This window comes from Taudactylus pleione, unplaced genomic scaffold (genome assembly GCF_031769625.1).
Source record: "Taudactylus pleione unplaced genomic scaffold, aTauple2 ptg000541l, whole genome shotgun sequence".
Classification (NCBI taxonomy): Eukaryota; Metazoa; Chordata; class Amphibia; order Anura; family Myobatrachidae; genus Taudactylus; species Taudactylus pleione.
Genome location: NW_028284943.1, coordinates 761,679 through 775,993, shown reverse-complemented (window position 1 = coordinate 775,993; position 14,315 = coordinate 761,679).

Here is a 14,315-nt window from a genome sequence, read left to right as displayed (position 1 = left end):
TTCTACCCATCCTAGAATTCCTCATATCTTCTGTCTCCCTAAATACATAAGAATTTACAGAATCTCCCAGGATAACCAATAACTTCCGGAATTGATTCCTCAACATCATCTTTATTAAAGTATGTTGACATCTACCTTCAGAAATCTGTGATGAAACTTCCATCATATTTGAGGGATTCCAGGCAAATTATTGAAGAATTAAAAGACATCACTTGATGATTTTTGGTTTTGCACCACTGATGTGGCCTCTCTCTGCACCTCTATACAACATAATCAAGGCATACAAGCAGCCAATAATTACATTTGGAAAACCAACTAGCAGAACCACAGATCAAATTTATTTTATACAATATTGATTTTATTCTTAAACACAATTATTTTAAAGCCATAAGCGGTTTTTACTTGTAGACTCAGGTTGAACGTAGCCCTCGGTTGGCCAGAGTAGAGTATATATGCTAAACAGCCCATTCAGGAGTAATCAGAAATGGGATCTTTTAGCAGGTGTTAATATAGTACTGTATTTGTGCCTAAAACTGTTGAACCTTCTCACAAGACCATATACAATGCATCAGTTTGGTGGCATTTAAATGAGTCAGACATCATGGAAACCCCCAATTGTTAACCTCACTCCATGGGTTAGGTATGACCTATGCAGCAACTTCTAATGCATTTTAGCATATGATGCAGACAATTATTTAACCTAATAAAAGATTGTGAAAAGGGGTGAACAATAAACATGCCCAGCCACAGTTTTGCTATTTGGCCATGCTGAAACTGTTGCAGGGCATGCTGGGATGTGTAGTTCAACACCAGCTGGAGGGCTACTTATTGCCCGCTCCTGCTGTAAAACATCAGATAAAGCAGTATCCAGGAATGTGTGTTTCAGTTAAGCACATTCCATAGCCATGGTGTCAATAGTTAAATATTTACAAACATGAGCATATAGGAATGAAGCTGAGTAGGGCAACGACGCAGACAGGGCGGGCGCTAGATTTCTAGGCACCCTAGGCAAAACTTCTGCATGCGCCCCCCCCCCCCACCCCACCCTTTGTCTGGACTCATTTAGCCCCTCAGGTGGAAATGACTTTGCACAGGTGGAGTGGCGGATAAGTTTTGTGTTAGAAAAAAATATTTATTTATATATATATATATATTATATATATATAAATATATTATATATATATATATATATATATATCACAAAAGTTATCCGCCACTCCACCTGTGCAAAGTCATTCTTACCTGAGGGGCTAAACGAGTACTCGCAGCAATGCTCCCAGTAGTAATAATGCCCCCTGTAGTAATGCCCCTAAAAGTAATGCCCCCTGTAGTAGTGCCCCCAGTAGTAAAGGCCCTTGTAGTGCCCCCAGTTGTAATGCCCTTGCAGTGCCCCCAGTAGTAATGCCCCTTGAAGTGCCCCCAGTAGTAAGGGACCCTGTAGTGCCCCTAGTAGTAATAATGCCCCTAAAAGTAATGCCCCCTGTAGTAGTGCCCCAAGTAGTAATGCCCCCTGCAGTGCTCCCAGTAGTAATGCCCCCTGCAGTGCATGCCCCCAGGAGTAAGGCCCCCTGCAGTGTGTGCCCCCAGTAGTAAGGCCCCCTGCAGTGCATGCCCCCAGTAGTAAGGCCCCCTGCAGTGCATGCCCCCAGTAGTAAGGCCCTCTGCAGTGCGTGCCCCCAGTAGTAAGGCCCCATGCAGTGCGTGCCGACACATACCCACACATTAAAATAAAAACAATACTTACATTAAACCCCGCTCCAGTGCCTGCTGCCGTCCGTCCCCAGCACCCGCTCCTCGGAACTATGCGAGTGATGTCATGACATCACTCCCATAGTGCACTATGGGACCCAGAAGACAGAGCTCAGGAGTGAGCTCCGTCCTCCGGCTGGCGCCGGGAGGGGGGTAGGGAAGGAGCCGGGTGCCCGCTGGTAACACAATCTCAGCAGGCACCCGGCAAATGGGGGGGCATGATCAGAGGGCCGGGTGCCCTCTAGTGGCCAGCGCCCCTAGGAAGCTGCCTATGCTTGCCTAGTGGCAGCGCCGGCCCTGGATGCAGAATACTGTCCATCACACAACTCCTTTCACTAACGGAGAAGCTTGAGAGTGTTGTGGAAATATATTTGGTAGCAAGAAACAAAGGTCAATGACGTGTGTGGATATTTATATTGTAGTTGAGTGTGAATATATGTAATGTGGACGGGTATAAAAAACACAAACCATGGAGATACTGTGGGGTTTATTCATGGAGCTGAGAAAAGCCCTGTTTTGCATTAAACAGACTTTTCTCTGCTTTCTGCAATTTATAAAGCAAGTTACCGTGGAGAAGCGGTAAAAGATCTTTTTAACCCATTGCTTCAATTTAATCACTCCCGACAGCTGCAGCATATGCTGGGTCACAGTCACTCTACTAACTGCCGCTGCCCCCCCTGCAGCTGCTTTATGTATATCTGTCAGGGACGTGCAGTCAGGATAGGAAGTGGAGCCAGAGCCTCCCCTGTCATACTCCCGAGATTTGATATAAAGATGATTAAAATAATACAAAGAAGATATTTATAACCTATAAGCATCTTCTTTGTTTATTGTAATAATTTTTATTGTTAACACTCACCAGCTTTGTGGAGCTCCCTGGGACTTCGGGGAGATGAGAGATGAGGCAGCAACAGCTCTGCCTCGCTTCTGTATAGTCCAGGGGTGGGGAACTTTTTTCTGCCATGGGCCATTTAGATATATATAACATTATTCGCGGGCCTGGTGCAGGCTACGCCCCCTCCGTGTGTCGTCACACGGGGGCAGGCCACAATCACCAGTGATTGCAGCAATGCCCAGAGCATCCTGAGGTTGCTCCTGGGAGCTGTAAAGACAGCAGTGTGACTGTCTGAAGCATCCTAAGGATGCTCCAGGCAACACTGCTTCATAGATTCTGGCTGCAGGTTGCCATTCTAGCCACAGTGCTAGCCAGATGAGCCTAGCAGAAAAAATCTCAGAGGGCCAGACCAAATAATTCTGCGGGCCTTATACGGCCTCCGGGCCTGAGGTTCCCCATCCCTGGTATACAGACACTGCTTGCAGAGCTGGAGGCAAGGGCCACACCATGGGCAGTAAGCTGCCCGGAAAGAGAGCTAATAGAATCATCCCTCTGAGTATGGGGGGTGTGCCTTGATGCCTTGAGCACTGATGGACACTTTGGATGTGTCATGTGACCAGGAAGTGCTCTGCAGTGTTTAGAGATTGGAGCTCAGTCAGTAGCAGCAAGTGATGACACAGTGATGCAGGTAGGAGAATCAATGGACACTGAAGCTTTGTTTTGATGAGGGGAGAGTTACAGTGAGTAGGGGGTGAGACCCATCTCCATGTGTGCCTCCCCAGTCATTGACCTCACCGCACGTCACTGATGTCTATGTGAAATGAACCGGTGTCGGGCCACATCACTGTACTGAGTCCCTGTTGTCCTCACCAACCCCACCAGTCTGCTTGCTGTGTCCCCCCTTCCCACCTGCAGGTTTGCTCATTGTGCCTTAACCTCCCACTCCCCTCTGCTTGGTGTGCCCTGCTCACCCCCCACTCGGCGCTGCCGCTGCTCTGTCAGACTACAGTGTAAGTGCTGACTTGAGCTTAACAATTCTATTTTCTCATTCTTTATGAATAGACCCCCATGTTTTGAAAATGGCGGATGAGCTGCCACTAGTAACATTGGGATTATGAAGAATAGGTAAAAAAGGGAATGGGATGAAGATTTAACACCTATTTGAGAGTGTGCTTTACGCCAGGCCTTGCAAGTAGTAGTAATGAGTAGGCTGTTCCACTTGATTAACAAAGTCCTCCCTCACCTTACCCAATAAATATGGTATCTGAAATTAGCCTGCAATGGCATAAAGCTTGTGGCAGGGTAAGCTGACACCCCCCAAATGAGGCAGATGCTACAATTTGAATAAGGAAATCCTAGGCCGCTTATTCGCCCATATAAATTTGCACAAGGTTGTGTTTAATGTTTTTAAATTGTAACATCTGCAGACATCTCATGTCAGCTTTCCCTGCTATCCATTTGCAGGAATACTTGAGGGCCAATTTATCAACAATCGCATTTGCAATGCGATCTGGGTGCATTACTAGCAACCATGATCGCAGTGCAAGATGCAATCTTAGCGCCTGCATGTATCAAATAATCCCTGCTATTTGCTGTCTCCTCACTCCTGTGCCAGGCTGCTGCGCATGCGTGGTCTACAGAACATGCATGTACTGTGGCCATTGCCGGCAGTGTGCGTGCGTGAGCCCCGGAGCGAGTGAGAAATTCACACGCTCCGGGGCTCGCTACAAACGGGATGGCTGTCGATGTTGATCGACAGCTCACCCCATTTTGTAGGCGGGTCAGGCGGGTGGCTGGCCAAACAGAGGCGTTCCCGAAGGAAAGCCTGCCATTTGAGGGCGGCCCTACTGACATCACTCCTGATGTCAGTAGTGAGCTTCCTGCTCTATTAGAGCTGGAAGCTCACTGGGGCTTGCAGCAGACGAGACCCTACCACAAGGGTCTCGTCGCAAGCCCGATGGTCGCGACCATCGCGACCATCACCTGGCCACTCGCAAAAGCTGTGGGTGGTCACCCACAGTTTAGCAAGTGGCCAGGAGGCCGGCTAAAAAAAAAAAGCTGCCGCCCTCATTCAGAGCGAGCGCTCGCTTTTTGCGGGCGGCTCTGAATGAGGTCCTGAGTGCGGTCCGCACGACACAGTAACACACACAACGCCGCTGGCGCTGGGAAGTACACTAGTACTGAGGGCACTGTATAAGGGGCACTGCATAGGGGAAACACTATGGGGGCCTACATAAGAGGGACCACTACTGGGGCACTGCATAGGGCAGCACTGTATCAGGGGTACTACTGGGGGCACTGCATAAGGAGGACCACTACTGGGGGCACTGCATAGGGGGGACTGTATAAGAGGCACTACTGGGGGCACTGCATGGGGGGCACTGTATAAGTAGCACTACTGGGGGCACTGAACAAGGGGCACCACTGGGGGCACTGTATAAGGAGCACTACTGGAGTCACTGTATAAAGGGCACTACTGGGGGCACTGTATAAGGGTGCATTACTGGGGGCACTGTATAAGGGTACAAATACATGGTGCACTGCTACTGGGGACATTGCAGCATTTTGGCCTCCAATATCATCTTTATGCTAATGATACTCAGATCTACCTCTCCTCTCCTGACCTCTCCTCCTCTCTTCTCACTCGTATCTTCAACTGTCTCTCTGCTATCTCTTCCTGGATGTCCTAGTGCTTTCTTAAACTTAACAGAACTGATTGTCTTCCCACCCTCCGACATAACCTCACTAACCACAATTTCAATATCTATTGACAGCACAACCATCTTCTCTAGGACCCAACTCAGACTTATCCTTGACTCCTCACTCGCCTTCAAACCACACATTCAGTACCTTTCACAGTCCTGCCATTTCCATCTCAAAAATATTTCCAGGATCAGCCCCTTCCTCTCCCTGGATGATACCAAGACCTGCATCCACTCACTGGTCATCTGCAGATTGGACTACTGTAACCTCCTCCTATCTAGCCTCCCTGATTCTCACCTCTCAGCCATGTCCGGCAACAGGGGGGCACTAGGGGGACAAATGTAACAGGCCCGAGCTTCCAATGGGCCCTGGCACATTCCCCCCAGACAACCAGTAAAGAAAAATAAAACTGCTGGCTGAACTGTCATCACAGTGAGCAGCAGTACTGTGCCGGTGACAGGAGGGGCTGAAACGGCTCCTCCCATATAGAGTGATGGACGGCACAAAGGGCTGCTTGATGTATGCAGGCAGGGCTAATGGCTATTAGGGCCGGCTTTGGTGTAGTAATTGCAGGACCAGCCTGACATATATATAGTCATCCGAGTACTATCTCTGGAGTGTCATCATCCTGTGCCAGTTCTGCGTCTGGAACCACAGTGTGTGTACTTCGTACATCATCCAAGTACAAACTCCTAGTGCTATTCTCCTGTGCCAGTTCTGTGTCTGAAACCACAGTGTGTGTACTTAGTACATCATCCAAGTACAAAATCCTAGTGCCATTTTCCTGTGCCAGTTCTGTGTCTGAAACCGCAGTATAGTGGTACTGTATTGTGGTACATACAGTACCTCTATACCTCCTGGTGGCTGGCCCCTCCCCAGGAGCCAGCCTCCTTTCAGCATGTTCAGCTGGGTCACTACACAGGATTAGTCAATGGCTGATCCGTGCCTCTTCCTCCTTCCGCCCTATCTGAAGCAGCCTGGCTCCTCGGACTCCTCCACAAACACTGCCACTGGTACTGATAAGGGAAAGGAATGTCATCATGCTGCTGATAAAGACTATAACCATGGCTGGCAATGTGACCACTTTTGTCAAACACAGGCCACGCTGGGTACACACTGACAGATATATCTGTCCAATCTGTCTGGTGGGAAGGAAAAACTGTAATGTATGGGAGCAAATACCAATAGAAATTTGCTCCAAAACCCTGGAAGACAGACCAGATTTTCCTTTCCACCAGACAGATTGGACAGATATATCTGTCAATATGAACAGAGCATTAGGACAGTGTAACTAAGGTGTTCAAGCTGGAGGCAAGATCTGCCCATAGATCGGGAGAGAGCTCTTAAAACACAAACAATATCTATATATATGGAGTTTGGAGATCTACCAACTATAACATTTATATGTAGGTCCTAATAGGCTTTTTAGAATTGTTTTATATGTGTTTGTAATATTTTTTTATATTTTATTTTAATAGCTTTTATCATTAACAGCTATCTGGATCACATGGTGCTTTTTAAATGTATTTATGTAAAGACAACTAGCGCTGCTTGCATTAAATATATACCATACTGTAATTGCTTTTTTTTTTTTTTAAATGATCAGCTGCAAGTTGTTTAAATAAAACTATCAAGCTATTCTGCACTATAGGATTATCCTTCTGTTATGAGATCTACAAGACTTAAGGATTCATAGAATTGGGGGCAAAGTGTGGTATATATTGTATATTAGGGGCACAGTGCAGCATATAATGTGAATTCATTGCACAGTGTGGCATATAATGTAAATTAGTGGCACAGTACAGCATATAATGTCAATTAGTGGCACAGTGCAGCATATAATGTGAATTAGTGGCACAGTACGGCATATTATGTGAATTAGTGGCACAATGCGACATATAAATGAATTAGTGGCACAATGTGGCATAGAATGTGAATTAGTGGTACAGTGTGACATAATGTGAATTGGGGTGCAGTATAACATAAAAGTGAATTAGTGGCACAGCGTGGAATTTAATGTGAATTAGTGGCGCAGTGCAGAATATATAATGTGAATTAGTGGCACAGAGTAGCATATAATGTGAATTAGTGGTACAATGCGACATACAAAGTGAATTAGTGGCACAATGTGGCATGTAATGTGAATTGGGGGTATTGTGTGGCATATAATGTGAATTAGTGGTACAGTGTGACATAATGTGAATTGGGGTGCAGTATGACAAAAGTGAATTTGTGGCACAGTGTGGAATTTAATATGAATTAGTGGTGCAGTGCAGCATATAATGTGAATTAGTGATACAGTGTGACATAATGTGAATTGGGGTGTAGTATAAAATAAAAGTGAATTAGTGGCACAGTGTGGAATTTAATGTGAATTATACCCCTTTTACACCAGAGCTGAAACCCGGGTTTTTGAAGGGTTAACCCGGGCAGCTCCCTTGTGTAAAAGGGGAGAGAGTTGGATCGCCGGGTCCAGTGACCTGGCAATCCAACCCGGGTAACTAGCAGGGTTTAACACGGGCGTAGCCCGTGAAACCCTGCTGTGAGAACAGCGCACTCCGGGTCACGATGACCTGGGGTGCGCTGCTAGCCAGCCGATTGGTCCGGCTTCAGTAGCGCTTGGAGATGACATCATCTCCAAGCGACCACTTTCACTCCGCAAAAGCCAGGTCTATGCAGACCCGACTGCGGTGTGAGTGGCGCTGACTCGGGAATATCCTGAGTCGGCGCCGGCAAAATTCCGGGTCTGATCCGGATAGGAACTTTGTTCCAACTCCAGGTCAGACCCGGAATTTAGGTGGAAAAGGGGTATTAGTGGTGCAGTGCAGCATATAATGTGAATTAGTGGCACAGTGCACCATATAATGTGAATTAGTGGCACAGTGTGGAATTTAATGTGAATTAGTGGTGCAGTGCAGCATATAATGTGAATTAGTGGCACAGTGCACCATATAATGTGAATTAGTGGCACAATGCGACATATAAAGTCAATTAGTGTTACAATGTGGCATGTAATGTGAATTGGGGGTACTGAAAGGCATATAATGTGAATTAGTGGTACAGTGCGACATAATGTGAATTGGGGTGCAGTATGACATAAAAGTGAATTCGTGGCACAGTGTGGAATTTATAATAACAATAATAATAATTTTATTTATATGGTGTTTTTCTCCTAAAGGACTCAAAGGCCCTCATTCAGACCCACTCGCAAGCGGGCGCACGTACGTTAGGCGTACGTACAAAAATATTTAAATTCAATGGCTCGCTCGTATTTTCGTTCGCATCTAAAATTCCTCCCTAAACTCTGACGACCCCTCCTCTAACTAACGAGCGTACAAAATAGCGAGCGTACATCCCCGAAATGGCTTGAAAGGAACGCACGCACACGTATAAACAGGAAGTGGCCTTGTCAGATGTCGATTACCTGCTCCTTTATTCTGCCTACCTCCATCAATCGTATCATGCCAATCAATGTATCAATTAGCTTAATTGTTTGTTTTTTTTCAACACAATGCAAGAAACTTTACTCTTGTCCGTGTTTGTGTTTACCCGCAGAATACGTACGGATGAAACATTCGCTTTTATTGTTCAAAAAACATGTGAACCACAATTAAACAATTGTACTATTGCTGTGGATCCCCGCATATTTCCCTGGGTTCATTTCTTTATTTAAATTTGCTTACGCATGTCACTGCATCAAGCCTATCCTAACTCTCCAGAGATTTCTGGCCCTGTCGAACACATGACTCATACACTAACCAATAAAATTGCTCCTGTTAATTTCCAAAATACATTAGCCAATCAGAAAATTTTTACACACTTTATCAAAAATGATTTTTAAGAAAAACACCATTGCCATCATGAGAGCCTCCGCATTCACCAGGCGTGAGCTGCTGGTGCTTACGGAGGTCATGGATCGCCGGATCACCAGCCAGCCTCAACCCATGACCAACCGGCAGAAGTGCTCCGCGTATGCGGAGGTACGGTCCCGCCTGCGGTCCTTCGGCTCACGCCGCAACATCGGGCAGCTGGAGCGCAGGTGGTCCGACCTGCAACGGCGAAAGCCCCGCTTGCTGGCATGCTTTCGCATGCAGATCCTGGCAAGTAAGTGTTATGTATTGTGGTTTTAATGTTTGTGTTTGTGGGGCAAACTGCGTGTGCATGTTTTCCTGTCTGTTCTATTTATTATTTGTACTCATATCTGCGTGTGCATGTTTTCCTGTCTGTTCTATTTATTATTTGTACTCATATCTGCGTGTGCATGTTTTCCTGTCTGTTCTATTTATTATTTGTACTCATATCTGCGTGTGCATGTTTTCCTGTCTGTTCTATTTATTATTTGTACTCATATCTGCGTGTGCATGTTTTCCTGTCTGTTCTATTTATTATTTGTACTCATATCTGCGTCTGCATGTTTTCCTGTCTGTTCTATTTATTATTTGTACTCATATCTGCGTCTGCATGTTTCCCCTCTATTTCTGATTTTTTAATTCTACTGCTATTTTTTTTTTTTTTTTTTTTTTTTTTTTTTTAGTTTGGTTGCCCGGATTTGTCCATAAACTAAACGCAATTTCTTTGACATATTTTAGGGGGACAGCCAAGACTCCGCCGTCACCGTCCGTCCAGACGGCGTTCCCGCCCACTCTCCCCAACCCCCAGCCAACACTCCACCCCAAATCTTTCCCCTATTCCCCACTCCTCCCCATCCTTCCCAGACCCTCTCCCGGAAATGTCGGGCCTCCTTCCCCTCCGTCCCACTTCCCCCTCTCCTCCACCCACCCCTCTTCCAATTACCCCCTCCCCGGAGTCCAGCATAACTCCGCCCCATTCTTTGGGGAATGACGGATCCTCCGAGGAGGATCATGGAGGTTTGGCCGGAGCTCCCGTTTTGTCTCCCGGTATGTTTTTTTTATTTTTTTTTTAAAGCACAAACTGTTTGTATGTAATCATGTGTCGTGCCTTTCTTCGTGTTTTTGTGGCTTGACTTTTGTTGATTGTGAAGGTTTGCCTTTACCTCTTCCTGGTGATTTAAACATACACATATCATACCTGTGGGAATTTGTACCTAGGCCTTGTATTTTTGCCAGCCCACCATTTTTATTTTTGTTTTTGGGTTTAGGAGTGATTTGGATTTTTTTTAAAATTTTTCTGTGGATTCCCTATTGTTGTATTAACCCACACACTTTTCTCACCCACAGAGGAACAGAGGCGTCGGCAAGAGGTGGCGGATGTTGTGGGGCAGATGCGCCAACATGTCATCGGCATTCTGGTGGCCCTCGACCGGCTGTCTGGCCTCCTTCGGCATTAGTTTTTTTATTTTGGTTCTATTTTCCAATTAAATTTATTAAGACAAATATACGTTGTGGCTCATTTTTAAAAACCAAAACCAAGATAGTTTAGCCTGACATAAGTAGACTGTTCCTGCAAGGATTTCCCTTTTTTAAAAGTTAGATTGTGTTTTGTCTTTGTATGTCAAACAGACACCAGAAACACATAACAGTAACAATGTCATTTCCCGTTTTGGGTGTAGTGTCAATTACAGATTTCTACATTTTCCAGGTTCCTACTTGGTGCGCAAGCTGCTTAGGCCAATCTTACAAATCCCAAGGTTGGGCCAGGCTTCCTTTTGGTGTGTATTGGGAAGCTGAAAACATATTTCAGTTTTGCTCAACTGGCGTCAGTACTGGTTTACCCCTTAGTCAAATGTAACTTGTGTTAACCTGGTTACACTTGCTGTTAACGTCCCAAAAAAGGAAGACCATTTCACTCTTCAAACATTTATTCACAACATAACAGAGAAAACAAAGTGGTCACTCCCAAAAAAAATACACAGTGATAAATTCAAATACAACACATACCAAGAAATAATTAAATAAAAACACAAAATCAAGAACTGGTTGATGAAGGACCATGCCAACATGATTCCACAAACATGGCGTTGCGATATGGGTTCCAGAATATATGCCCAAAAGGACCAGATCCAGGTTTGGTAAGGGTAGCAGGAAGTAGTGAGCGTTGGAGTGCCAAAGATTATGTGAACAAACAGAAGATGGTGAGAAAAATAAAAATAAATTAGATGTTCGCCAAAAAACACAAACACATTAGGTATAAACACTGGAGTTTTGTTCAAACTTACCTAAAAAATCTGGCCACCACATCATCGCGTATGGCCCCCCCACATACTGACCTTCGACCAACCTCGGGGGGGCCATCCTCAGGTAAGGCATCCTCTGGCTGCATTGGGACACCACTCCTTATGGCAATGTTGTGAAATATCCCACACAGGACCACAATTTTCGACACCATATCCGGCACATACATGAGCTCGCCACCAGAGCGGTGGAGGCATCTGAATCGGCCTTTTAAAAGGCCGATACAGCGCTCCACCACTTGCCTGGTGGCTGTAAGTGCGGAATTATGCGCACTTTGTGGCCCTGGTGTGGGAGCCAAATAAGGAGTGAGCAGCCAGGACATGCAAGGGTATCCACTGTCTCCTGTGAACAAAAATAGACCACATCAGGAACACTGTGTATCAAGCTTAACATTGTTATGTACTAAAGGTCTCCACTTACCCAGAAGCCACGCATCACCAGCTTGTAGGTTGGTTAATTTCTGCCATATCCCTGATTGCCGGATGACGAAGGAGTCATGAGCACTTCCGGGTAATTTAGCATTCAGGGACAGGATCTGGAGGGAGGCATCACATACCACCATTACATTCAGGGAGTGATAGTGTTTCCTGTTTCTAAATATTGCCTCCAGCCGTGCTGGAGGCTGAAGTGGTATGTGAGTACCATCCACAACCCCTATGATGTGTGGGAAGCCAGCTATTTGGTAAAAATTGGCCTTGGCCACACTAAGGGCACCCATATCCAAAGGCATTTTAATAAAATGATGGAGGTGCTTGAAAAGTGCCTCCATCACTGCCCTCAGGATCCGGGAAAAGGAGGATTGGGAGATGCCCGCCACTATTCCCACCGTTGTTTGAAACGATCCTGAGGCACAGAAATGTAACACCACCATAAATTGCGTCAGTGGTGGTATTGCTGTTGGACTGTCAATTTGCCGCTCAAGATCACTTTCTATTAATGAGAGAGTGTCTATGATGATTTTGGGAGGTAGACGGTAGCGTCTTAAAACCTCATCATCGGGCATTCCAAAAAGGGTGACACGTGTTCGAAATATCTGGGGCCTTGCATGCCTACGATGCCTACGCCTGGGACGAGTTTGAGGTTGGTCGTCTTCCGGGAGCAGGGCCAGAACAATTCGCCCCAGATCTACCTGAAATTCAAAGTTTACAATGTAAGGCTTTTGACCCACCCCAAAAGTAACAAAAAACAACTTAGCTTTCTGATACCATCCATAGCTGCTTACATGCCGGGGTATTGTCATGATACGTATAAACTGTAAAAAAGCCAACAATGAGACTTCAAAAATTTAGAGGGTGTTTTTTTTTTAATCAAATTGTTGCAAGCCAACACAGAAAATAGCGGAAACACACATTTGGCCATCGATGAAAACGACATTGCACACCGTACGTCAAATAGGGTTCAAATGGACCCAAAAATGGAAAAGGGAAAAGCAAAACTGGATTATATGATGAATAAGCCGTCACAAATGCGGTAATTAATTCGCAAATGCAAGTCACTACACCAACAGTCAAAAATGCGGTAATTAATTCGCAAATGCAAGTCACTACACCAACAGTCAAAAATGCGGTAATTAATTCGCAAATGCAAGTCACTACACCAACAGTCAAAAATGCGGTAATTAATTCGCAAATGCAAGCCACTACACCAACAGTCAAAAATGCGGTAATTAATTCGCAAATGCAAGCCACTACACCAACAGTCAAAAATGCGGTAATTAATTCGCAAATGCAAGTCACTACACCAACAGTCAAAAATGCGGTAATTAATTCGCAAATGCAAGACAAAAAATGGACTTACCCAACTCGAATATATAAGATTTCCCAAAAAAACTTCTTTGGGTCAGAAAACCAAAAAAAACTAAAAAAGATGAAATGAGTGTTAAAAAAATTAACTAACCACAAAACAGAAGAATACACCAATTGGCCACAAATTTGACTGCACAAAACTTACCAAATCAGGAAAGGATGTGGAAAAAATTAAAAAAATGCGAACGGAAAAACCAAAGAAATGTAGCAAAAACAAACAAAAAACCAACTCTGCCAAATCCTCCAACCGCAAACAACCAAATCCAAACAACTTAACCGACAACACTCCAACAACCCCACCTCGACTCCACACACACCAAGCCATAAATAGTGTTTATTTTCCCGCACAAATTAAGGATGAATCATAGGGACGCACAATCAATGATGCGGCCGCAAACTAAGGACGCATGTATAAATACGTCATGAAATCACATAGAATTTCTGGATGATTTCATGCTGGAAGCAGAGACATGGCTTCAAACCAGGGAAACAATGGTCAAAATTGCGGCGGTAAGGCCTTCATGCATTTTGTGTCAATGATTCTTTTAAAACATAATATTGTGCAAGTTGTGAAGTGGCTAAATCTGCATATTTACCCAAATAGGTGAGGAGGATGACATGGAAGAGACTGCTGGCCCCAGTCAACCCGCCAAAGCTGCCAAAAAAAAAAGGCAGCCACATTTCACAAGCAAGGAGATGGAGGTTTTGATCCAGAAGTGCGTTGACATCCTGCCCCAGGCAGCCAGGAATATGAGCCAAAGCCAGAAGTGGAGAATGTGGGAGGAGGTCGCCGTTGCTGTCAATAGGGTGGGTGATTATGTCCGTCTAGCCCGGGATGTCAAACGGCGGTAAGTAAACACTTTCCCATCCTATAAACAAACCCCATTGTAAAAAAAAGGATAATGGTTCCAAATTCATTCCACAGATGGGCAGACTTCAAATATCGTCTCAAACAAAAACTTGCCGACAGGGCTAGGCATGCAAGGGGGACAGGTGGGGGTCCCACCCCTGTGTCATTGGAGTTGACAGACTTAGAAGAGATGGCACAGGGGTGTGTGCAGGCTGTGGAGG